The following is a 25,640-nucleotide window of genomic DNA, read 5'->3' as shown; positions in this document are numbered from 1 at the left end:
TTTGCTTGAGCTCCGAGTAATGACTGAGCATATAGGTGAGATTTAATGCAGGAAATTCAAAAATTGAGCACAATTAGGTTAGTGTGGAAGATGGCGATAATATTTTAATAACATGGAGTTTATGCAAAAATTTGGCTTTCATCTGAGTAATTAAGACTAGAGAAAGGTTTAATGTGTATTTATTGAGCACGTAATAATAATAGCCCGTGATTTGAATACTAAGGCAATGTGGGTGTATTATGGGTCTTTTATTTTTTTCAGTTCACTGAAAGTTGACTCCTTTTTCATAATGTCTATGGAACTGAACAATAAGATTGGTTCTAAATTGAAATTAGAACGTTGAAGTGTTCCACCCAAGTCTTAGAAAAAATTACATCAGGAGAACACTTGATTCATCCTTAAAAGCTTGTGAGAAAATACTTTTTTGTAAATCAGTCTTGTAGATGTCTTAAAAATGTATTTTCGGCCCTGCTTTCAAAAGCTTGAAGGTCCCATCATTATTTGGGACAGCTGCATGGAACAATGTGTTCTAATGTGATACTGCCACAAAGGGGGTCTTCTTTTAATATGCTTCAAGGTTTGTGAATTTATAAGTGTAGACACTTCCTCCTAAGATGCTGATCACAACCCGTATGACTTTAATAGGCTGCCCGACCCAGAATAGGCTTTTATTGGTGTATTGATTGATTGATTGTCTTTGAGAGTGCTGTTGCTCAAAGAAGTCATCAATCTATAGGTAGCCTTGTGATCAGGGGCTGTCCAACCAACCAATCAATCAAATCAATTTTTTGAAAAGTATTTATTATTTGCTTTCTGTGATTCAGGTACTGTGCTAAGTGTTGAAGATATATGAATGAAAGTCATCATTGGGCCCAAATCTGATGCTTTCTTAGGTAATGAGTGGTGTGATGTGGGTTCCTGTGTAGTGAGGGTTGTCACTGAGTAGCTTGAAAAGAGGCAGAATTGACATTTCTAGCCTCTTCTCCCCTTACCCTTCTTTAAGGAAGACTTTAACTCCTGCTAGCAGGAGTTGGGGAGAAGCAGGAAGTTGGAACTTTAGGTCATTCTGTCCTTTTCAGAAAGAGGGAATGCCAGGCTAGAATTGTAACTAAATTCTCCCTTAGATATTGTTAGTCTAGGGGATATGATCTGGTTCAATCCAACTTCTGCTTGCTATGTCATTATTGAGGGGGAGGGAGGACTCCAAGTTTTTATCCAAGGCTTGACTCCTTTCCCACCAAATACCAGTGCCATGATAAACACACATAGTGAATAGCAAAGAAACCCATTTATCCAAATCAAAGCAAAACAAAAATCATAGAAGGTATACATAGGAGAATATATACCAGACAATATAGAGTATAGGAGCTCTCTCATTGGGAGCTAGCTAACTTAGTTCAACCAAGAGAGAGTTTTAGATCTGACCCAAGGGGAAGTTCCCTCAGATCTCCAGAGTAACAAACTGGGGGTGGGGACATGATGGAGATTGCCAGCTCTTCTCATGTCTTCTCTGTCTTTTTCTTTAGTAACCTGGAGTAGAGTTGGCCTCTTTCATCTTCCCTCTTGAAGCTGGAAGTCAGAAGCCTGAAGCAACTTTGATACTTGAACAATCCTGAAGAAGACCAGACACAAACTGAAATTCTCTCAATTTTGCCAACTCCGTCCATCCCTTCAGTCAGGGCAGGGCACTCATCTCTACCAATAAGGAGAGAACCCCATACCAATGGGCTCTGAGACTAGAGTTACACTTAGTTTGGCAGGAACTCCAAGACCTTGTGTTCTGGTAGCATCATTTTCAAGAAGGTAAGATCCCCTCTCCTACTCAACATGGCACCAAAGAAGAATATTAGTGGAACTCTTATCTTAAATTTTTATTAAAGTTTATTAAATATGTAATTGATAAAGTATTTATTTTAGGCCCATCCGCATTTCTTTCCCACTTATATAGTGTGGTTAATTGTTTGGTAGGGGTAGGATCATAGAATTTATTAAGGCTCCATAAAAAGGGGCCTTAGGGAGTATCTAACCCACATGATGAGTAGGGGAGGGTGAGGGCAAAGTAAGAGAAAGTATTTGCTAACTTAAAGTAAGAACTTCCTGGTTCTTCTTCTGGAACATCATGTGCAATGCTCCACAAGTGGCCAGTAGTGAATGTTGCGCTTCCTCTCCTACAGGCATAGAGCTAGAAGGTATCTCAGCTCAACCCTGTCATTTTGCAAATAAAGAAACTGAGGCCCAGTGAGAGGAACTGACTTGCCCAAGGTCACACAGATAGTAGCACAGCTAGGATTTGAATCCACCGCGTCTTTGCATTTTAGTAGAATTAAAGGCCACTGGCAATTTTGTTGGCTATTTTCAACCATAGAATCAATTTTTGAAATCCATAGACAGAGATGGGTTTGGTGGCACATACCTGTAATTCCTGTTACTAGGGAGGCTGCAGTTGATGGATTACTTGAGCTTGGGAGTTCCGAGCTTCTGTGGAGCTAAGACTGACTGGGTATCCAAACTAAGTCTGGTGCCAATATGGTGGGCTCCCAGGAGCAGGGGTCCCCTGGGTTTGCCTAGGGAGATGTGAGCTGACCTAAATAGAAGAAGGAATGGGTAAAGGCATTAAGGCCCATCAGCAGTGGGATTGGGTCATCAGGGGAAGAAGGGAGGGAACAAGCATTTATTAAGTGCTTACTATGTGCTAGGCGTAGTGCTAAACACTTTTCAAGGGTTATCTCATTGACCTTACAAGAGCTGTGGGAGATAGGTGCTATTACCATGGTTAAGTGACTCATCCACGGGTCTAACAGTTATTGTCTGAGGCTAGATTTGAACTCAGAACTTCCTAATTTCAGGCCCAGGACTTTCTCTACTTAACCACTTAGCTATCTTCTAGCCTGGGTAACAGGAAGAACCAGTCCAAAAAAAAAAAAAAAAAAGACAACACCAACAACAAAAACATAGGAAGGAACCAGATGGAAGGAGTCAGGAATTTAGAGCTATGCTTGCCTTTGACCTTAAGCAGTTAACATTCATTCGTTTTCTAAGTAGGTGATTTGGTCACGGCTTATTGCTGAGTATTTAAAGAGGTACCACTTTGAGGAAATAGTCATCTCCCTGGGCTCTATTCAGCTGGAATCATTAGAAAAAACAATCTTGCAAAGATAAGAGCAGTTACAGGCCAGACTGTCCCCCAAACTTGCTGTGATAGGCTGCTCCTAATGTTTTGCCCATATAGTACAAAGAACAAGGCCTTAGTCTTGACTCTTGTCTTGCCACTGGACTCTGATGACTGGAGGAGAAAGTGAGGCCAATGACTTTGTCTAGCTCTGCCTCACTTAAACCCAATTCACTTGAAAGTCTAGATATCGCCTTTGTGATGTCATTGGGCCTCTTAGAACTAAGGACAAACAACAAGGCCCTTCACAAGCCAGCCTTTGCTTGAATTATAATAGATAGAGACAAAGTACAAATTTCTCAAAGAATAAATTTCTTTTAGGCAGCATAGTCTACCACCATACTATTTGGTTGTAGTGGAAATAGAACCAAGAATTTCCGGTCAAAATTTTAACACCTATTGTTTTTATTCAGTTCAATTCAACATTTATTAAGCACCTTCTATGTGCAAGGTATTGTACTAGGTGTACAGGCACAAAGACAAAAATGACAATAGTCTCTGTCTTCACAGAGATTTCATTCTATTGGGGGAAAACAACGTACACACAGATAAGTAAATGCAGAATACTTGAAAATCAAATAAAAAGTAATTAAGCAGGGTGTACTAATACCTGGGGAAATCAGGCATGATGAAGGAGGAGAAATTTGAACTGAGCCTTGAAGGAAAATAGTTTCCTAGAGGCTGAGGTGGGGAAGAGGGCATTCTAGACATGGAAGACAGACTTCAAAGGCACCGAGGTGGGAGATGGAATCCCATGGGTGGGGAACAGGAAGCAGGACATTTTGATTGAAATGTAGTAGACATGAAGGGTATTAATATGTGATTGGCCTGGAAGGTTATGCTGAAGCCAGATTTGTGCAGTACTTTAATTTTCAAATGGGGGAGTTGGTATGTTTTACATGTTGATTCTTGTTCAGGTTTAGCTACTGAGGTCCCTTTATATTCTGAGATTCTATGATTATCCCATGATTCTTCCTCCATGAAGTGTTCTCTTGATCTCACTGTTGTTAATCCTTCTCTCTTCTCAAGTCACCTTACATTTACTTGTCATAGTATCATAGATTTGTATCTGGAAGGCACCTGAGAACTCATCTAAGCCCAACCCTCTCATTTAATGGATGAGGGAACTAAGTCTGAAAGGGGTGAAGGAACTGCCCTAAGGATCCCTTCATAGAAAGTAAGTTCTTTCAGGACAACAATGGTACTCTTTTCTTCCCCTCCAGCCCCAACTCCTAGCATGGTATTTTGCACATAGTAAGTAGTTGCTTAAATGTTGAAATGAAATGACCTGAGAGGAGCCCAGGTATCTTGACCCTAGGTCCACTTCTCTTTCCATGGCACCATATTTCCTCTTTCTTATAGTTTCTGTGACACTGGGCTTTCTTCTTGTGCTAGTCATTCCTTTTTCTTTGCTCCTTCATCTTCCTGTTTTCTAACTGTAGGTGAGATAGAACCAGAGTTCTATCATTGGGCCCTTTTTCTTCTCTCAATGAGATACCATGGGCTCTTTCCCCTAGTTAGTCTCTAAGGTCCATTCTAGTTCTAAATTTATGCTCCTATATGGAAGTCACATTGAAGATCTGAGTTTGAACCTCACCTTTGCTACATATTAGCTATGTCACTTTAGGCAAGTGATTTCATTTTAGTGTCTTTATTTGTCAAGAGAGAATTTGGGGCTAAATGATCTCTAAGGAGTGGGATGGAGCCATTAGTAGCTGAGTAGAAAATCAGGAAAGGCTTGATGTAGAAAGTGGCATTTGAAGTGGGCTTTGAAGAAAGCTAGGGATTCTAATAATTTTATATTTTATTTTTTTCCTCAATTACATGTAAAAACAATTTTAGCATTCTTTTTTTTTTCAAATATTAGTTCCAGATTTTCTCTCTCCCTCAATCCCCTCCCCTCTCATTGAGAAGGCAAGCAATTTGACATAGGTTATACATGTGTAGTCATGCAAAACAGGAAGTTAGGGATTCTAAGTGGCAGAGGTGAGGGAAGAGTTCATTCCAGGTCTGGGGAACACAGCCTGTAAGAAGGAGCAGAGCCTAAGGATGGGGTGCTTTATCTATGAAGAACAAGAAATAGGTTAGGCTAGAATTCAGAGTGCATGGAGTGGAATAAGTCCAGAAAAGAATCAGATGGTAAAGGGATTTATATATCAGAATACAGGAGTTTGATATAATACAGAATGTCCCAAAAGTCTTGGTGCAGTTCTAAGCCATAGGAGTTTAAAACCGCACCAAGACTTTTGGGGCCCCTGGCATATGTACACGTATGAAGGGACCATGGCCCAGTGACCTTCAGTCCCCTCTTGGCTCTGTTTCTCCAATTCTCCGGACTTCAAAATCATGCACTGGGTACCCTCATCCCCTCCCTCCTTTGAGCTCTCTTTTGTTGGTTGTCAACCCCTTGAAGACAGGGCAGACATTTTATTTCCCCTGCCTACATCCGAGCTCCTGAACTAGAACACAAAGCTTTCTGAAGTCCTGGGCTGTTGTATTTTTGTCCTTGGATCTTCCATGTGGAGCAAAGGGTTTTGCAATCAATGGGAACTTCGTAAATGTCTATTGAATTAAATTGTTGGACTTAGTAGGTGCTCAATGGGTTCTTGTTGATTACACCATACACCAAAATAAAGTCATGATTTAGATATAAAGGGTACATGATTTAGATACAAAGGCTGATACTGTAGGCAAAGTGAGAGATCAAGGAAGAGTTTACCTGTCAGATTTATGGAGAAAAGACGAATTTATGACCAAACAAGAGATAGAGAACATTATGAAATGCAAAATGGGTAATTTTAATTACATTAAATTGAAAAGTTTTTGCACAAACAAAGCCAATGCAACCAAGATTAGGAGGGAAACAGAAAACTGGGAAAGAATTTTTACAACCAGTGTCTCTGATAAGGGCCTCATTTCTAGAATATATAGAGAACTGAGTCAAATTTATAAGAATACAAGTCATTCTCCAATTGATAAATGGTCAAAAGATATGAACAAGCATTTTTCAGATGAAGAAATTAAAGCTATCTATAGTCATATGAAAAAATGCTCTAAATCATTATTGATTAGAGAAATGCAAATTAAAACAACTCTGAGGTACCACATCATACCTATCAGATTGGCTACCATGACAAAACAGGAAAATGATAAATGTTGGAGAAGATGTGGGAAAATTGGAACATTAATGCATTGTTGGTGGAGTTGTGAACTGATCTAACCATTTTGGAGAGCAATTTGGAGCTATCCCCAAAGGGCTATAAAAATGTGCATATCCTTTGACCCAGCAATAGCACTTCTAGGGCTGTATCCCAAAGAGATCATACAAATGGGAAAAGGACCCACATGTACAAAAATATTTATAGCAGCTTTTTCTGTGGTGACAAAAAATTGGAAATTGAGGGGATGCCCATCAATTGGGGAATGTCTGAACAAGTTGTGGTATATGAATATAATGGAATACTATTGTGCTTTAAAAAATGATGAACAGGCATACTTCAGAAAAACCTGGAAAGACTTGTGTGGACTGATGCTGAGTGAAGTGAGCAGAACCAGAACATTGTACACAGTAACAGCCACATTGTGCAATGACTAACTTTGATAGACTTAGCTCTTCTCAGCAATGCAAGGATCTAAGACATCTCCAAAAGTCTCATGATGGAAAATGCTATCCACATCCAGAGAAAAAACTATGGAGTTGTAATGAATATGGAAGCATACTATTTGGTTTTTTTCTCTCTTCTGTTTTGTTTTGTTTCTTCTTTCTCCTATTGGTTCTAATTCTTCTTTGCAACATGACTAATGTGAAAATACGTTTAATAGGAATGTATACGTAGAGCCTATATCAGATTGCAAGCCATCTTTGGCAGGGAGGCGAAGAGGGAGGGGGAGAACACTTGAAACTCTAAAGCGTATGCAAGTGAATATTGAAAACTAAAAATAAATAAATAAAATAAGTTCTTGTTGATGTTAATGAAATCTTCCTACTTGTGTCCTCCACAAATAGTTATTATGTCCAGGACTGCCAGATCCAAGTATTCTTATCACTCTGATAAAGGTAGTGTTTCAAAAGGTGTCAGATTGAAAGTCCTATAGTTTAAGGCTATTTATATTTGTAAAAAATAGAATTGGGGCAGATGTGATATATTATTCTCCCTATGACATTCTCTTTCCCCTCCTTTAACTGCCATATCTATCTATCTATCTATATATATATATGTGTGTGTGTGTGTGTGTGTGTGTGTGTGTGCATATATACATATGTAGGTATATATCAATGTGTGTATGTTATATGTATATAATAATGTATATATAATATATACATATATGTATATATAAATATATCTATCTATATGTATATATCTAACATATTAATCATTCTTTACTTCCCAAGACTGTAATAGGACTTCGGAATGTGGGCAGGGGAAGAAGGAGTGTTGCTGAGGGGAAATCTGTGGGTAGGGCAGATTCTTTTAGAACAGTTATATGGATTAAAGTACAGGCTTAAGATAGGTGACTCTTAGAATTTTCTGCTAATGGGACCAAGATTCCTATATTCTTCTTTTCCTGGGTATATTTTCTGTATATCTCTCACTCTTTGGTATAATGGAGAGAACAATTGTCTGGGAGAAAGCAGCTCTGGGTTCAAACCTCAAATCTTCCAGCTATGCCCTTGGACAAGTCAGTGAGTTAATATTTATTCAGTGCTTATTATGTGCCAGGCACTGTGCTAAGCTCTAGGAATGTTGTTCTTCAATAGTCTTTCAGTAGTGTCTGACTCTCTGTGACCCCATCTGGGGTTTTCTTGGCAGAGATACTGGGGTAGTTTGCCGTTTCCTTCCCTAGCTCATTTTACAGATGAGGAACTGAGGCAAACAGGGTTAAGTGACTTTCCCAGGGTCACACAGCAAGTAAGTGTCTGAGGCCAAATTTGAACTCAAGTCCTTCTGACTCTAGGCCTGACACTCTATCCACTGTACCACCTAGCTGCCCAAACTCTAGGAATACCCGCCCCCCCCCCAAAATAAATGAAAAAGAAAGATAGTCCCCTGTCAATAAGGAGCTCAAATGGGATAAGACAGTAAACAAAAGGAAGCTTAAAAAAATATAGAGGAAGAGAAAGTACCTGGTGCAGGGACTTGATGGAGGAATCCAGAGTAGTTCAGCTAGGTAGAAAATGAAGAGATGGGTGCCCTGAATCCCTGCCTTAAATTGATCTTCTGGGAGAAGTTCTTCATCTCTACCCTCTCCAATCTGAGTGAAGCGCCTAAGGGCGGGGTGGTACTGAGATCTGAGTTCCAGGGTTGAAATCACTTAACCATTCTGTGTTCTTCCCTGTATGATGAGGACAATACCTGTTCTGCCTTTCTCAAAAAGTTATTTTAAGGATTAAGTGAGAGGAAAAACCTGGTGCAGGAGTCCAGTATGTACAGATAATGAGCTCTGGAATCAGAGGGCCTGGGTTCAAATCCCATCTGTGATACTTAATAGCTTTGTGATCTTGGAAAAGTCACTTGAACTTCTTGGTCTTCAGTTTCTTCAACTGTAAAATGGAGACATTGGACTAGATGGCCTCGGGAGGGCCCTTCCAGCTCCACATCGATGATCCTAAGTGTAAGGTGACAGGGATGGAGGATTGGACATACGTTTTCATTACTATAGTGAAGCACTGGGGAAGGAAACTCCTACCAATGCAGGACATCACCGTTTCTCCGCGATTAATAATCTTAGCGAGTTGTCTAGAGCAGAGGTATCAGATAGGCAGCCCGTGAGCTTTGCGTGCCTGACTGAGGACTTCTTGGCTTTGAGGTTGATTCTCTATCCACCATAGTCTACTGCAAAGTAATATTGTTTTGAAAATAAATCATAGAGGATTTTACAAGAGATTAAAGGTGGATCAGTCACATCTACCTACTTACCTCTTTAACATATATGTATGTTATATACAACATGTATCACAGACATATGTATTGTGTATATATACATACACACATATATATGCGCACATGTACGCTCAAGCGCACAGACACACAGACACACAGACACACACAGACACACTCACCCCTCCCAAATGTCATTATATTCTCAGTACTTTACTAGGTCCTATGGAGCATACAGAGGAAGATATAGTCACTGTTCCCAACAACCTAGCTGGGAAGATAAGATTAATATGTATGAAACAATAGGGAACAATATAAGGCAGTCTATAATTAAGTGCTAAAGTGTGTGGTGAGGATTAACATGCAGCCTGCTATAGTGGAAAGAGCCCTGGTTTTAGAATTAGAAGAGCTCTGTTTAAACCTACCTCTGCCTCTTAAGACCTGCGTGAGGAGGGTAAGCTGCCTCTTCTCCTGGGGCCTCAGTTTCTTCATCTGTAAAAGAAGGTGATTGGACTAAGTGACCTCTGACATCTGTTCTTGTTCTAGCATCTTCTACTCCTAATCATCGCAGAAGTTCAGAGGAGGGAAAAATCAATAAAGGCTGGCATAGGCAGGGGAGGCTTCCTGGAGGTGGCTGGCCTCCTGGGTTAGGAAGGAATGAGTAATTTCATACATGGAAAGCAGAGTGGAGGCCATCCCAGGTGAAGGGAGCATGGAATCTAGGCTAGCAACTTTAACGGACAGAACATTACTGTAATGCTGTTTGTGTCAGTCTGTCTGATTTCATTCTAGGTAATTGTTAGTGGGGCCAAAAGTGACATGCTATTTATCCAGAGACTAAAATACACTGGTCTATGACATCAGTTGTAAGGGTTTCCATTTGACTAGATTTCAAGGGTCTAGTGTTAAAGAAATCTTTCTATGTCGTGGCTTAGGTAGTTTTCTGTAGTGGTGGAAGTGGGAGATCAGTCTGTTGTTAAAATGTACTGAGTGTCTCCCTTTGGCTTGGCACTGTACTAGGTATTGTGGGAAGTAAAAAAAAAAAGAAAAAAGAAAAGAAAGTAAAAAACATCCATTTTTTTTCCAGCTGGATAATAGGAATATAGTTAAGATTTCCAGATTTCCCACCACCTCCCTTTCAAACGTTATCCTTTAGTGAAGAAGAAGGGAGAATGAATGGCATTTTGAATGTCAGAGGCAGGGAATAGTCAGCAATTTTCTTGTTGGGATCAAAGGGTTGAACAATGAAGTCAATTAAGGAGTAGGTCAAAGCGGTGAGGGTCTTAAAGTCAGCAGTTTTCATTCAATCTGAGCAGCAATGGAGAGCCACACTAGATTCCTGATGGAAGCCAAGCTACTCTTGAGGATGAAAATTCTTGATGAAGTGAGGGAAGAGAGTTTGAAATCGCTGGCAAGATTGACTGGTGTGGGTGATATATTATTCTATTGATGTAAACTTAAAAGAAAACTAGAGGAAAGCTGGAAATGCCTTGGTGGATTTATGAGAAGATGTAGATGAGAGTTGCATAGGATGGGGCAGGTTTAAATGAGGTTCAATTGACATCTTTGGAGGCAGGACCTCCATTGAGGAGATCGAAAACATTAGAAATGGCATTGAAGTATCTCTTCTTTCAATTTCTCCATTTCTTTTTCTTTTCTTTTCTTTTTTTTAATCAGTGCCTATAAGGATTAATTTACTGAGGGCAACTGTTTGTGTTCAGTAGAGAGAAATATGGATGACTAAGATGAGGAAGAGATGGCATGTATAAATATAGAAAGAGATGGTAAAAATGATGTGGGTCATATAGAATTTTGGGGGCTCAGCAAGTTTTGAAAATTGTTTTGCAGGTCTATTTTTTCCCAATAATCCAATATGCAAATGACTCATAAAATTCATGTTTATGTAATGCTTTAAGATTTACAGAGCACTTTCCTCACATCTGTATAATACCATAGAATTATATTTGCAAGTGTCCTTAGAAGTTATCTATTTTTACAAAGGCAGAAACTGTGGCCCAGAGAGTTTAAATGATTTAACCTAGATCAAATAGCTAGTAAGTGACAGATATGGGATTCAAACCCAGGTCCTTTGACTCTAAATCTATCACTTTTTCAGTTGTGCCACATTGCTTCCAGATAGAATAGGACAACTATTTTCCCTCTGATGATGAAACTGAAGGTCTGAGACCTGCTTATGATCCCATAGCTACTGACTCAGTGAGGTGAGATTTGAATCTTGGATTGTTGATTTCAGGTTCAACATACTTTCTACTATTCCGTACTGCCTGTCGACTGACTACAAAATTCTGCATGGTCAAACCAATAAATATGAGCTGTGTGAACCTGGACAAATTTCTTTGCGTCTCTGAGTATCTATTTCTTTCTTTTTAAAACGAAGATTGGATTAGAACAGAAGTTCTTAACCTTTTGGAATGTCATGGACGCATTTGGCAGTCTGGTGAAAGCTGTAGACCCCATCTCATAATAATATTCTTAAATGCATAAAATGAATCATATGGAATACAAAGGAAACTAAATGTTAGTGAAAATAAAGATGACTTTTTCCAATCTAAGCTCAAAGACCCCCTGAAATCTGCTTATGGACCCCAGGGTAAGAAGCCTTGAATGAGATGATGTCTAAAGTTCTTTTCGGCTCTAGCCTATGAATGTAACTGTTTTATCCAGCTCAATTTAGGAGCTGTGGTGGGTGGGCTTTATTCCTAAGCATTAAACTCTTGGAGGTCTATGTTTGAATGCTGGCTTCTGATCAGAGGTAGGACTGGATTATGCCATCTCTGTTCAGTCTCAGGTGGAGAGTGGGCTTGTGTCACAAACTGGCACCAGTCTAGGGATTGAAAGGCAGGGGCGGGATGTGGCGATGTACTTGGCACTCTGCCTGCTTTTGACTTTGAGAAAAGATCTGTATTTGTGTGAACATTAACTCTGCAGATTAAATCTCTTCCCCACCCCAACATGCATTTTAATATTAGTTGTGAGCAAGGTAATAATCCTCACCTCATTACCAAATACATCATAAGCACAAAAATAACTCATGAAATCAATAGGGCAGAGAAATGTCCAGTAAGTCCAGGGGATGACCCCCACAATGCCCAGCTACCCCAATTCCCACCTGAAGTAACAAGCCTGTGGAAAGGAAAAAATGACTCAGGTCTTCTCAGTAACCATCAACCACCTTCTTACACATTTAATTTAAGGTGCATTAATTTTCTCAGGTGGACATCAAGATTTTTAAAGCAATATATTAAAAAAATTAATAAGAAAATAAACATAACGAACAGCAGTGCTGGCCTCTGTGGGCATACAAAGAAATGGAAAATAATAATACTGAATATGAACTAAACACGCGGTAAGCATTTACCTGTGGTGTTATCCAGCACTTAATTTTATGCTCTTTATGTAATTATTATCCAGTGTTATTTAACACGAGGAAAATTTGAGTTTATTTTTACTTATTAAGGGTGGAGTGTCTAGGGAGGGAGAAGGTGAAAAGAATTCACAGGTCTTAAATTGTATTAAAACTGCTTCAACTGCTTGCTTGTGTCAACAAGGTGAAAAGGGGTGGAGGGAATGACCATCAGAAGGAAAAGTTGCTGTTATTCGGTGGATCCCTAAATATAGTACAGTAAGTAATAAAAGATAAATATTTCTTGCAACTAAAAGCCAAGTAGATAAATACCAGGTAAAGCTGCACCTGTTTTCCTTATCTAACCTTTTAAGAATGCTATCACTCTGCTTCCTGTTTATCCAGACCTCCAGCTGAAGAAGGGGATTGTTCCTGTGGGGGAGATCTGTATGCAAGTGCAAGCATCTCTCTCCTCCTGAGGAGGAGGGGAGGAGGGAGGAAGTGAGTTTTAGGTTTTATTTCACATTATGGATTTAATCACCAGATAGGGAGTGGCCCTCCAGACACCTGTGTCTTTTAAGGTGTGACTTAATTTAAAAATATAAATGAACTCCTTTCTTAATCCTTTTTACTGAATGGACAATTCAGTTTTCCCTGAGGATTCTTTGGGAGTTCCCTAGCAGCTCAGACTATTTTACCTGGTGGGGTGAGGCGTTAGAGACTGGGGACTCGACCTGAGATTTGATTAGTAAAGGGATTTCCCAGATGAAGAAACTCCCCCTAACCAATAGAGTTCAGCACCTTTTCTAAAGACTCGCCTAAGGCAACAAGTGACTTATTGACTTGCTGGTGGTCATAGCCATTATGTGTCAGAAGCAAGACTCAAAACTCAGCCTTCTGATTCAGAGGTCAGCTCTCTACCCACTGTGTCAAGCTGCCTGTTGCAGTGGAAAAAAGTATTAAATTTGGAATAGCAAGACCGAGGTTCAAACCCTGGCCAGGCAAATCTCTGTGGCTTTCTTTGGATCCTTCAGTCACAGAGCTGGACTAGCTTTGAGCGGATACCTACTTTACTCCCTCATTTTACTGAGTTTTACGTTTTTCAGTATACTGAAGCCATTTGAGGGGAAAGTGACTTGCCCAAAGTTACAAGAGGTGTCAGAATTTGAAACTAGGGCTTCTTGCTCCAAATCCAATGCCATTTCCATGTTCCTCTTCGTGTAAAAGGAGAGTGTCAGACTGATCACTAAAGTTTCTTCCAGTCTTAGATCCTAAGCTCTAGCTCTATGAGGAGTTGGAGCGGCGCTGGGTAAGGCGGATCGAATTTGGAGTCAAATACCTAAGTTCAAATCCGGATTCTTTATGACCTGTGCAAGTTGATTAACCTCTCTGAGCTTCAGTTTCCATATCTATAAAAAGAAGTGTAGGGGTGTGATCTCTAAGATCTCTCTCAGCCTATTTTTCAGGGTCAGTGGTTTGGGAACAAAGCAAATCCTGGAAGGGAGAGGGAAAGATGTCCGATGATGACAGCAGTTTTTCAGTTCATTTTCTCCATGAACACACACACACACACACACACACACACACACACACACACACACGAGGACGTAGGTAGCCAAGGCAGCAAGTCTGGACACGTTTAGCTTTCTAAGTCCCCTGGGGCGCTGCTTCTCAGCCTTCACCCCTTGCTGGGGGCAGGGAGGGAGGCGGAGGCGAGGGAGGTGACACCTAGTGCCAGGGGTAATTTGTGTGCGCCCAGCCAGCACACAGGTGGTCAGAGGCCCAGTGAGCCTGTATACCCGAGCCGCTGCCATCCAGAAGAGGCGGCGCGCCCCCCTTCTCCACGTCCCCCAATCCCCTGGGGCTTCACCGGCAGGCCTCTGCCCCCGTCCGGCCCTTGCTGGTTAAGAGCGCGCTGAAGTCATTTCTTTTGACTCCCACTCTTTGATACTTGCTCAGTCTGGGGTTTCGCGTGAGTGAACAGGCATCTCCCCAGACTGACTCAGGGAGTTTTCTCTGAAAAATCATTTGGTAAATACACAAACACACATAACTAGGGGAGAGACGCAAAGAAAAGCAGATAAAGAGGAGAAAGCTAGAGAGGGAGTGAAACAGTGAAAGAATGAGACAAAAAGAGAGAAAGGAATGAACAAAGGGGAAAAAGAGGGACAGAGTGAGAGAAAGAGAAATACAGAGAAAGGGAAACAGGAAAGGAGAGAGAGAGGAAAAGAGAGTTACGCATACAGAAGGAGAAACAGGGAAAAGTGGGGAGAGAGACTGAGACAAGGAGTGAGAGACACAGAGGCAGAGAAAAGGAAGTTGGGGCAATACGAGCGCTCCTCCCCTGATTTCAGGGCAGGTGCGGCCACTCAGGACTCCTGCAAGATAGAGCCGGGTGAATGCAATGTTGACACAGGTGACGGAGGGCTAAGTGGCAGGCAGAGATACAATAATATTAGTCTGGAGACTGAAACCTCAGACTCCTTCCAGAAGGGCTCCATGCGCAGGGCACTTCTCCTTCCCTCGCGGGTTTTTGGGAGCCTCGCGGATCGGGGTTGGGAGTGCTTTGGGGCGGTCAGTGGGTCAGTTTGGAATCACCCAGTCTCGCTACTTAGGATCCCCTTATTCGACGGGGCCTGCGAGGCCGGCCTCTCAAAGCAGTAACTCAAAGGACGGCCCCAGCCATGGAGCACCGGGCTCTCCCAGCTCTGGGCGTCTGCAGCCCGATTCTCCGACGCTCAGGTGCAACCAACCAAATGGGGCTCAAATTTTGCTCCGTCTCCTTGAAATCCTCCCTCCGCTGATAGGGGGCACTATGCTGTTGAAATTGGGGTCTGTGGAGTCTCGTGGATCTTGCTCGTGGATATTGTAAAGATGAAAACTACCAAATGTCTCATTTCCCCAAATCTCTTAGATTCCTCCTCCCTCTCACCACCATCCTACTTGGGACCTTTGACCAGAAGGGTTTTTTTCACCCTTCCCTTAAAAAGCAGTAATGGGGAACAGAGAAATTGAGTAATTTTCAGAGACCATGATATTCCATGGCTATGGGGATAAAGAGACAAAGAAAATAAGGCTTTGGTAAATGAGAGAGGGAGAAAGATTCCATTTGCTATTTTGAGGTATGATTTATTACAGTAATAGCACTCGATTTGTAGCCAGAGGGCCATATTGGGTTCAGATCCTAGTCTTGATATTTCTTGTGTAAATTCAGCAAGTTGCTTCCTCACTCTGAACCTCCGTTTCCTTACCTATTAAATTAGAGGATTGAACAAGGATACTCATGTCTCCATGGTAGTGATTGTATAATGTAGGCTCTGAAACTGGTGTTTCCTTTAAATTTCTGAGTTTTCTTTTTTCTGCTGAGAGTGCCCCCAGATTTTTCCAGTTAGAATCTAATTCACCTTAGACCCCAAGAATCATATTATTCTTATATAATCTTAATATTAGTAATGGCAGCTAGATGGCACAGTGGATAGAGCATCAGGCCTAGTCAGGAAAACCTGAGTTCAAATATGGCCCCAGACATTTATTAGCTGTGTGATCCTGGGCAAGTCACATAACTTCGGATTGCCTCAGTTTCCTCATTTGTAAAATGGGGATAATACTAGCACCTCCTTTGCAGGTTTTGTGAGGATCAAATGAGATAATTATTGTAAAATGCTTAGCACAGGTCTGGCATGTAGTAAGTGTTTTATAAATGTTGTTATTATTATTATTATTATTATTAGTGGTAGTAGTAGTGGTAGTGGTGGTAGTGGTGGAGGTGGTGGTGGTAGTAGTAGTAGTAGGTAGGAGTACTCCAAAGACTAAAACCCCAGCCTTCTTCTAGAAGGGCTCCATGGGAAGGGCAAGATAATTCTAATTATCATTGCCTCTTCTCTTTCCCTCTTCCTCTCCTTTCACATTCAGTAAATTCCCAAGTCTTGCAGATTTAATTTCTACATTTCTCACATTAATCCTTGTCTCTTGACTCACCTAAACACTACTTCTCATCACCTGGTTTTTGGTCTACTCTACTCATGTGGATCTGTAATCTCCTCAATTTGGGAATTCCCTCTAAATATGTACATTGTAACTCATCCACGCCTGCCCATTCTGTGAAACTCTTGTCCATGTTTTGCCCCAGTGGAGGAGACCCTCCTCACTTTCTCTCTACGTCACAAGGGTACCAGTGGAACACTCTGGCTGTCCACTTGTCATCTCTTGCTCTTGCCACATGACCAACCACCTTTGATTCCTGTTCTTCAAGGCACCTTGTTGATTATAGTATCTGCTTGAGCCTCCTCACCTTCATCAGGGACCTCTCCTTTGCCCTCTGTGTGATGCTAATCTTTAGTTCTGTGATGGCGGAATTCTAATTTAGAGGTGTTCCTTATATGCCTTGTTGCCGTATAACACTAGTAAAATGTTAGTATTGAAAAGATGGGCCTTTGCTTTCATGGCAAGCTTGGGACTCAAAAGAGTTATTTAATTTCCTGAAAGTGATCTAGCCTGCCCTCTTCCTCTTAATCGACTGTGGGTCTTTTCATTTGGTTCCTGGCCTACTCTAATAGCATTCTAATTGAGCTTCCTGTTTCCAGTCTCTTCTCCAATTCATCCTCCAGACAGCTAACAAAATAATCTTTCCAAGGAACAGGGCTAACCGTGTCACTCCACTGCTTGGCAGTCTTCAGCGCTTCCCAGTTGTCAGGATAAAATACCAACTTCTCAATCTGTCATTTAAGGCTTTCAACAATCAGGCTACAAACTACCTTTTCCAGCTTTATTTCAAATTACTCCCAAACATCCACTCTATGTTAAAACTGAACTGTTCTAACTGTTCTATTTACCACAACTCAACCTATCCTCTTCTGTGTCTCTATGACTTTGCATTAACGACTCCTCATGCCTGAAAGACCTCTCTCCCTATCACATCTTTTTATAATATTTACATTTTTTGAACATGCCAATAAATTCTAGTGAATCCCTATTACCTCCAGTATTAAATATAAAATCCTCTGTTTGACTTTTAAGGCCTTTTATAATCTGAGCCCTTCCTACTTTTCCAGTCTTCTTCCACCTTATTCTCTTCTATGCATTCTACAATCCAGTGACATTGACCTCCTTGCTGTTCCTCACATAGGACACTCAGTCTCCCCACTCTATGCATTTTCAGTGGTTGCTCTCCATTCCTGGAGTCCTCTCACTCCTCATCTACATCTCCTGACTTCCCTGACTCCTTCAGGAACCAGGTAAAATCTCACCTTTTGCAAGAACCCATTGCTTATCTCTTTCAATGCTAGTAGTGCCTTCCCTTTGAGATTATCTCTAATTTATCCTATATATATCTTTTTTTGTACAAAGTTGTTTGTATGTTGTCTACCTGATTAGATTGTGAGGCCCTTGAGAGCTGGGACTGGGCTTTTTTTCAGTCTTTATTTGTTTTTCTAACAATTGACATAGTGCCTGGCACATAGTAGATACTGCTTGACTTGACTTGACTTTAAAGCTCAGTTCAAATGGTGTCTTTTTACGAAACTTTCATTGTTTTCCCGGTTACTAGTTTCCTTCCTTCCTTCTTCCTTTTCTCCTTCCTTTCTTCCTTCCTTCTTTTCTTTCTTTCTTTCCTTCCTTCCTTCCTTCTTCCTTCTTCTCCTCCTCTTCTCCCCCCTCCTTCTCTCTCTCCAAATCTGCTAATTATCTTACATTTACTTATCTGTTTGAAGGTTGTATTTTCCAATAGAATGGAAACTTTTTGAGGTCAGGGGATGTGTCATTTTTTTGTCTTTGTATTTCCAATCCCTAGCAGGTAATTAATGGGAGCATAATAAAGGTTAGTGGTTGAACTGAAGTGGATTACACTTTGAGTAGGAGAGTCCTGGGTTTGAATCCCACCTCCAACAAGTATCAGTTTTGTCCCTATGAACAAGTCACCTAACCTCTCTGGGCTGCCTTTTTGTCATTTGTCAAACTGGCACAATAATTCCTGTGGTACCTATCTCACAGGGTTGTAGGCTACATTAATAAATGTGTAATGCCTAGAACTAAGTAAGTAAGAATATCATGCTATTCTTCACTTGCCTTGGAGTGCTGCATTTTATTTTGGATGCCACACTTTAAGAAAGACATTTTCAAAGTCTTAATAGCTAGGATGGTTAGAACACTTTCCAAACCTGGTCATATAAAGAATGGCTGAAGGAACTGAGGGTGTTTTTCTGAGAGCACGAACACCTTATGGGGGCACATGATGGCAGTCTTTAAATGTTTCTTAGACTGAAATCTGAAAGGGGCATTGGACTTACTGTCTCAAGAGGGCAGATGAATAAGCATGCTATAGGGAACCAAATCTGGACTCAATATAAGAGAAACTGAAAAATACAGCTTTCTGAACATGGAGTGAACTGAAACAGGAGGGGGTTCAAGAGGATGCTAAGATAACCTATCAGAATGTTGTAGTGTAGATTCTTGCATCAAATGGATGTTGGAATCACTGACCTCAAAGGTCCCTTCCACCCCACAAATTCTAAGATTTGATCATCCTGTCTATGATTCACCTTGCTGTGGCTACTGGGAAGAACTGTACCCGTTCCATGCAAATTAAGATACATTTGTCACGTAAGACAAGAGGAAAGGACAGTTCTTCCCTTTTTAAAAACCATTCTCAAGTAATTCATAAAGAAAAGGTTTTGGCTTAGTATTGGCAGACAGAGTGGTGACGGCTGTCATCTTAGGGAAATTCCCAGAGAACTGAGCATGGCATCTTCTCCACTATTAAAAAAATGACAGCTGTTCTTATTATCTTGTATGGGTTTCCCTAAATTCTCCTTGTGACAAATTTTTACCTTTAAATGTTAATAGGCAGTTGAAGAAGCATGGGGAAGTTGTTAAAAGGGGATTTCTGGACTTTGGTATGGGCCTCTTTTTTCAGTCTGCTATATTTCCTTCTGCCTTGGCTCTGTTTGAGAACAGTGAGTTTTTGAGGGATGAAACAAATTTCAGTATTACTTCTGAAAAAACCTTCCTTTAACTATAGGAGGATAGTAGGAACATAGAGATCTAGCTAGAATAGACCTTAGAGGTCATCTATTCAAACCTGTTTGTTTTATAGATGGGGAAGAAACTGAGGCCAAGAAAAGTGAAATGATTGACCCTGAATCCCATAATATTTGAACCCAGGTAATAGATTTAGAGATGGAAAGGACCTTAAAGGTCATCTGGTTCAACTGTCTTGTTTTACAGAGGAACAAACTGAAGCCCAGGGAGGCTAAATGTCCAGGGGTTTGGAGGTAGAAAGAATAGGAGGCAGGATTTGAATCTATGTATCTGGATTAAAATTCAGTGGTATTTCCACAATACTATTCTGCCTTCAAAGTCATGTAAAGAAATAGGCAAACAGTTACAGAGAAGGCTTCTTAGCATCACTCCTTTGTGCCTGTAGGCCTGCAATTGCAATGGAGAAAGGAAGTTTCTGCTCACTGTCATGGAGCTTATATAAGGAGAGGTGACATATGTAGGGGAATGGTGGTCAGGGAAAGGTGTTTTGGTAAGAGAAGTCACAGGGATCATGTGTGGAATCATGGGGCAATTGATTGATATATCCTTTCCAGGAATGGTATTGATGACTTGATTACCATTCCTTGGAGATAGAGACAGAGAGACAGAGAGATAGAGACAGACAGAGAGAGAAACAGAGAAAGATACACAGGGTGGGGGGAGGAGAGAGAAATGTAGAGATGGACAGAGGCACTCTCAGAGAGACACACAGAGAGACAGACAAATAGAGAGACAGAGAAATGTTCTCTACTCTCCTCCCTCGCCCCAGTCGCTTTCTCTTTCCTTCTTTTACCTTACTCCTATGGCAATTCCCTCCCAAGAGTTCTTTACCACTGGATTCTATCACTACACAACCGACTGGCTTACAACTAAGCTAGCCATTTTATATAGCATAGCCCAAAAGTGTATCTGATTCTTTCATCCTGTATATCATCATCTGTCTTTTTCCAATGGTTAGAACATTTCACTTCTTTCAAATTTACTAAGAACTTTTTTGAACCTAGTTTATAGTTTTGATTGATTGATTCAATTGAGTTACCTGGTCCTTCTGTGATTAATTGGGGATGGGAGTGGTATCCCACCCTTGCACATGCATTAATACTATTTCATCTTCACAAAATAACTCTTCGAGTTAGACATGGCAGGGCAGGGCAGGGCAGATATGATTATCCCCATTTTATATGTGAGGAAACTTAGACACAGAAAGGTGAATTGACTTGTCTGAAGTCACACAGCTAGTTAGTAGAAGAACCAGGACTTAAACCAAGCTATACTGACTATGGGCTTATTATGACTCTAGATAGCAGTAATCAGAAGAACTCCCATTTATAGGATACTTTAAGGTTCACAGGTTGTATTTGCCTCGATAGTCCTGTGAGATAGGCTCAGAATATATATTGTTATCCCAATTTCGCAGGAGAGGAAATCAAGAATCAGAGAGGTGAAGCTTCTTGCCCAAAGTTACATTGTTAGTAAGTGGCAGATCTTGGGCTCTGATCCAGTTCTCTTTACTCTAGGTCTAATGCATTCTTTCCACTGTACCACATGTAGCCATTGAGAGAATGCCCAATAATAGGTTCTAATCAGCTTTTCCCATGTGGCCTGATACTTCTATGGCCCTTGATTTCCTTGCTATGGCATCCTGTGTAAGCTTCCAGATCATTTTGTGAGTTCACATTGGCAGATTACCTTTCCCTGGCTATCTGTGAATTTCTGAGTCTTGAGACTATTTGGAAAGGCTAGACCTGGGAGGAACTCTGGAAGAAGCTGTCTCTGTAAGCTGGTTCACTGCACTATTTACCCTGGCAAGAAATCTACTGAAGGGGAGCCTCTTCCAGTGTTAGTCTGGGCAAGGCCAGCACTGGCTCTGAGCTTCTACAAAATGCTGATTCAGGGGATTATTAACAAAAAAAAACCCAAAACAAAAAACCTTAAGAATATGAAAAAATGACAAAGTACAGTAGCTGCGCCAATCTGATTACTCAGAGCTGAAAGAGCAGAGCTCCACTTGTCAGAGGAGAATCTGGTGATGGAAAGGATTGAGTAATCCATTGCTATTGTTAAATAGCCAAGGGAATTGCTATGTTTTGTTTTATTTGGGGGCACATGGAGGTAAGGGGATAGAAGGTTCTTAACCAGGATCCACAATATTCATGCTCTTTTGTGCCTTGTACTTGATAAACAATGAGGTTCCTTCTAATTAATTCCTTCTATTACTATTCCTTAATCCTGTAGGTACATCTGGAGACAATGGGACAAGGCTTTCTGGAATATCCTCCTCCTCCTCCAATTGCTTAGCCCATGGTAGTGGAATGAGCATAGAGTTTAGAGTCTGGTGAGAACTGGATTTGAGTCCTGGCTCTGACCCTTACTAGGAGCATGACTCAGGACAAGTCACTTAACCTCTCCCAGTATCAGTTTCACAAAAAATCACATCAATTCAGAACTGAAAGAGACCTCAGTGGCCATCCAGTCTGATCTATGTAGAAGAGGGATATATAGGGTATTTAGGGAGGACTAGCACCTCCCTGGTGTGAGGGCTTGCCAAGCCCTTTTCAAGGCTGCTTATTCACCTTTGGTGTCCACCTGGCACTCAACTCTTACCTGTGGCTCCAAGAAGCTGTAGCATGCACAGTGACGACACTCCATTGTAATCATCTCAGCCCATGGGCTAACTTGATCGTAACCTACAGGCCTCAAACCCATCGGTGAGTCACAAGCATGTGAAAACTTGCCAAGGTGGAATGGGAAGATTGGAGCAATTTGCTCCAAAGGCCATGAAGGTGGCTGAAGCAGGCACTCTGGAGCACTTACTTAGAGCTTGGTCAGACATCAAAGATGCCAAGGTCATCCACTGCATTCCAGGACATCACCAGTCATCCTGACTTACTCTGGACTAAATGCCAGGCACTGTGCTAAGCACTTTACAGACATTAACTCATTTGTCTTACCACTTACCATTGGCCTTTGTTGACTCTAGAAGAGAGAATGAGGCTGATGACTTTGTGCATCTCTGCCTCACTTAAATCCAATTTGTGTGCAAGTCAAGATATTAATCCATGATGTCACTGATCCTCTTCAAAAATGAAGGACAAACCATAACAATACGCCTGAAAAAGAATTTCCATGCCAATCTACCCAACAAATGGCCATTCAGACTTTTCTTGAAAACCTCTAGTGATGGAGCCCACTAACTCCAGAGACAGTCTATTCAACATTTTTGATAGTTCCAATGATTAGAAAGTTTTTGTTTTTGTTTTTGTTTGCTTTTATGATGGTGGGTCTAGATAGTCTAGTGAGCACACGTTGCTTTCTAGTTCTGCTTTCTGGGGCCAAAAACCACAAGTACCATTTCTCTTAGGCAGCCAGGTGGTACAGTGGATACAGGCTTGACTCTGCCTCAGATGCTTACTAGCTGTGTGACTCTGGGCAAGTCACTTTACTGCAATTTGCCTCCATTTCTTCAACTATAAAATGGGGATAATAAAAGTACCTACCTCCCAGGGTTGTTGTGAGGATCAAATGAGTTAATATTTGTAAAGTGCTTAGCACAGTGCTTGGTATATAGTAAGCACTTAATAAATGCATGTTTCCTACCCTTCCTCCTTTCTCAATGACATCCTTTAAATATTGATGACATGCATTGTATTCTTCCTTTGTTTTCTCATCTCCAGGCTAAAATAACCAGTTCCTTCAACTTATTGTCTTATGTCACAGACTCAAAGATCTTCACTATTTTGATTGCCTTCTGAGGGGCTTTTTTCGGCTTATCTATGCCCTTTCGTTAACTGTGATTCCTCAAACTGAAAATGATTCTTCATGTATGGTCTGACCAGGGAAGAAGAAAAAAGGTGCTCTCACCTTCTTATTCCTGGAGTAATTCATTCCTGATGTCTTTACTGCCTATGTGACCAGGGACAAACCCTTAACTTGTCTGTGTCTCATTTTCTGCATTTGTTAAACGCAGATTTTGAGTGAATATCTGCTAAGGCCCTTTCCAGGTAGTAATATCTGATCTCTTACATATATCCATGCCATCAGATCTGTAACTAGGAGCAAATTGTCAATCCGGGGGTTAAAGGGGAAACTGAAGGAAGGGGATAATTTCTAAGTTATGACCACACTCTGTATGGTTGAGTCAGTGTTTGAATTCTGGCTTTGCTATCTGTGTGAACCTGAACAAATCAGTTAACCTCTCTGAGACTCAATTTCCTCATCTATATATTGGGAATAAAAATACTTATAATACCTACCTCATAAGGTTTTTGTGAGTCAGTCGGTCAGTAAATTTTTTTAGAGCACCTACTATGTGCTAGGCACTTGTGTTAAGTGTTAGAGATATAAAGAAAAGTAAAAGATAGTTCCTGCTCTTAAGGAGCTCACAAATGTAATGGGAGGGACAACAAGTACACAACTATGCACAAACTTTGTAAACCTTAAAGCATATGTGCATGAGTTATTATTATTACCTTTGGAACTTCCTGAGTTCAAGTCTTTCCTCAGACTGGCTGTGTGACCCTGGGCAAGTCACTTAACCCTATTTGCCTCAGTTTCCTCATTTGCAAAATGATCTGGAGAAGGAAATGGCAAACTACACCAATATCTTTGCCAAGAAAACCCCAAATGGGTTCACGAAGAGTCTGACGTGACTGAAAAACAACTGAACAAGAACTGAACAAGATCAAAAGTGTGAAATGTGATGTGCAAGAGCCTGAAGGTACAAAGATAAGTAAGGTAACACAGACCATGTCCTCATTGGGTTTTCTTTCTCATGGTGGTGGCAGTGTAGGGAAATGAATGGATAGATGAATGAATTAATGAAAAAACACTTATTAAATACTTACTAGGCTGGGTATAAAAGTGCAAGCAAAGAAGGAAGTCCCAGCCTCCATGGAAAATACATTCTCAAAGGAGAATTCGGCACACATAGGGAAGAAGTGAGAAGCATCTATAAGGGAGTGCAATGGGGCCCCTGGTCTTTGCCAGGGTGACAAGAACTCCATCAATGACGACTAGCTTTATTTCTTCCCCTCCAGTATTTCTAGTGCTTGCTAAAGGCTTATAGGAACCTCAAGGTAATTTGTATGGCCTAAGGAGGGTGATGATGAAGGAGGGATTTTGGGAGATGATAATGATAGGGACTAGAAAGACGAATTAAAAAGGATGCTAATGTTTATCCTCAGCCCAAAAAGACTCAGAAGGAACTACTGACAGTGTGTGTAGCACATTATTTACAATGTCTTGAGGTAAGGAAGAAGTGAATGGAATTCTATTATCTTAACTCAGGAACAATAGCATAGTGGATAGGGACCCAATCTCAGAGTTAGGATTAACTGGGTTTAAGTCTCTTTTCTGACACATACTGACTGTGTGACCCTGTCCCACCAATTTAACTACTCAGTACCCTGGACAACTCTCTGAGACTACAGGTTGCAGATCAGATACGGATCTGCACTGATGGAGGGAATTTACTCCCTGGGAATTTATCACAGGAATTAAATCACAAGTATGGGGAAGAAAAAAAAAACAAAGCAACAAATAAAGAGCTCATCTATAATGAAGAGCTGGGGCTCTTTTATTCAGAAAGATGATCTGTGAGGTCTTGGCAGAGTGTTCTTTTCATGTACCAGTGGGTGTGGCTGTAAGGCTGACTGAGAACAGAACCAGAAATATGTCAAGTGGTCTCTAGATATGACAGACCTGGGTACTGTTAGTATTTGAGCTGTGGGACTCCTTGTCAAAATATAGGCAGCAGCAACAACAGTAGAAAGCGTGTGGCAGTTCTAGAGACAGCGTTCACTACTAGTAGTAGGAATGTAGCAAGGCTTTCATGTCTGGGGAGGAGCGTATATAGAGCAGAGTAGCCAGGGGAATTTCTGGACCATAACCCAGTTCTTGGACCAGGTCAAAGAGCTTCAGAAGGCTGGCAGAGTCCTGTAGGAGCAAGAGATAGAACCAGTACACTAAGGATCAGTCTCAGACTTTGTCTTTCACCAGTGCTGTGTGTCATATGCACTGTGCGGGTCCCAAAGTAGGAAAGGTTTGAGGCAGGCAGACCCACTAGCAGGCTATTGCAATAATCAAGGAGTGAGATGATGAGGGCCTGTGCTAGAGTGGTAGCAGTGTCAGAGAAGAGAAGGGGGCATATTGGAGAGATGAAATCATCAGAAAAGGTGAAATCATCAGATCTTGG

General features: G+C 41.0%; 1 long non-coding RNA gene across 1 annotated transcript; it reads left to right on the top strand.

The window, feature by feature from the left end:
- The first annotated feature begins 822 nt into the window (after window positions 1-822).
- LOC114026515 lies at window positions 823-1,896 on the top strand. Its single transcript, XR_003567128.1, has 2 exons — window positions 823-893; window positions 1,527-1,896. It is a non-coding gene; the product is annotated as an uncharacterized LOC114026515 (long non-coding RNA).
- The last annotated feature ends 23,744 nt before the right edge of the window (window positions 1,897-25,640 follow it).

Source organism: Vombatus ursinus, unplaced genomic scaffold (genome assembly GCF_900497805.2).
Source record: "Vombatus ursinus unplaced genomic scaffold, bare-nosed wombat genome assembly UNPS02014841.1, whole genome shotgun sequence".
Classification (NCBI taxonomy): Eukaryota; Metazoa; Chordata; class Mammalia; order Diprotodontia; family Vombatidae; genus Vombatus; species Vombatus ursinus.
The sequence above is the reverse complement of the archived record's forward strand: the minus strand, read 5'-3'. Positions and strand labels throughout refer to the sequence as shown.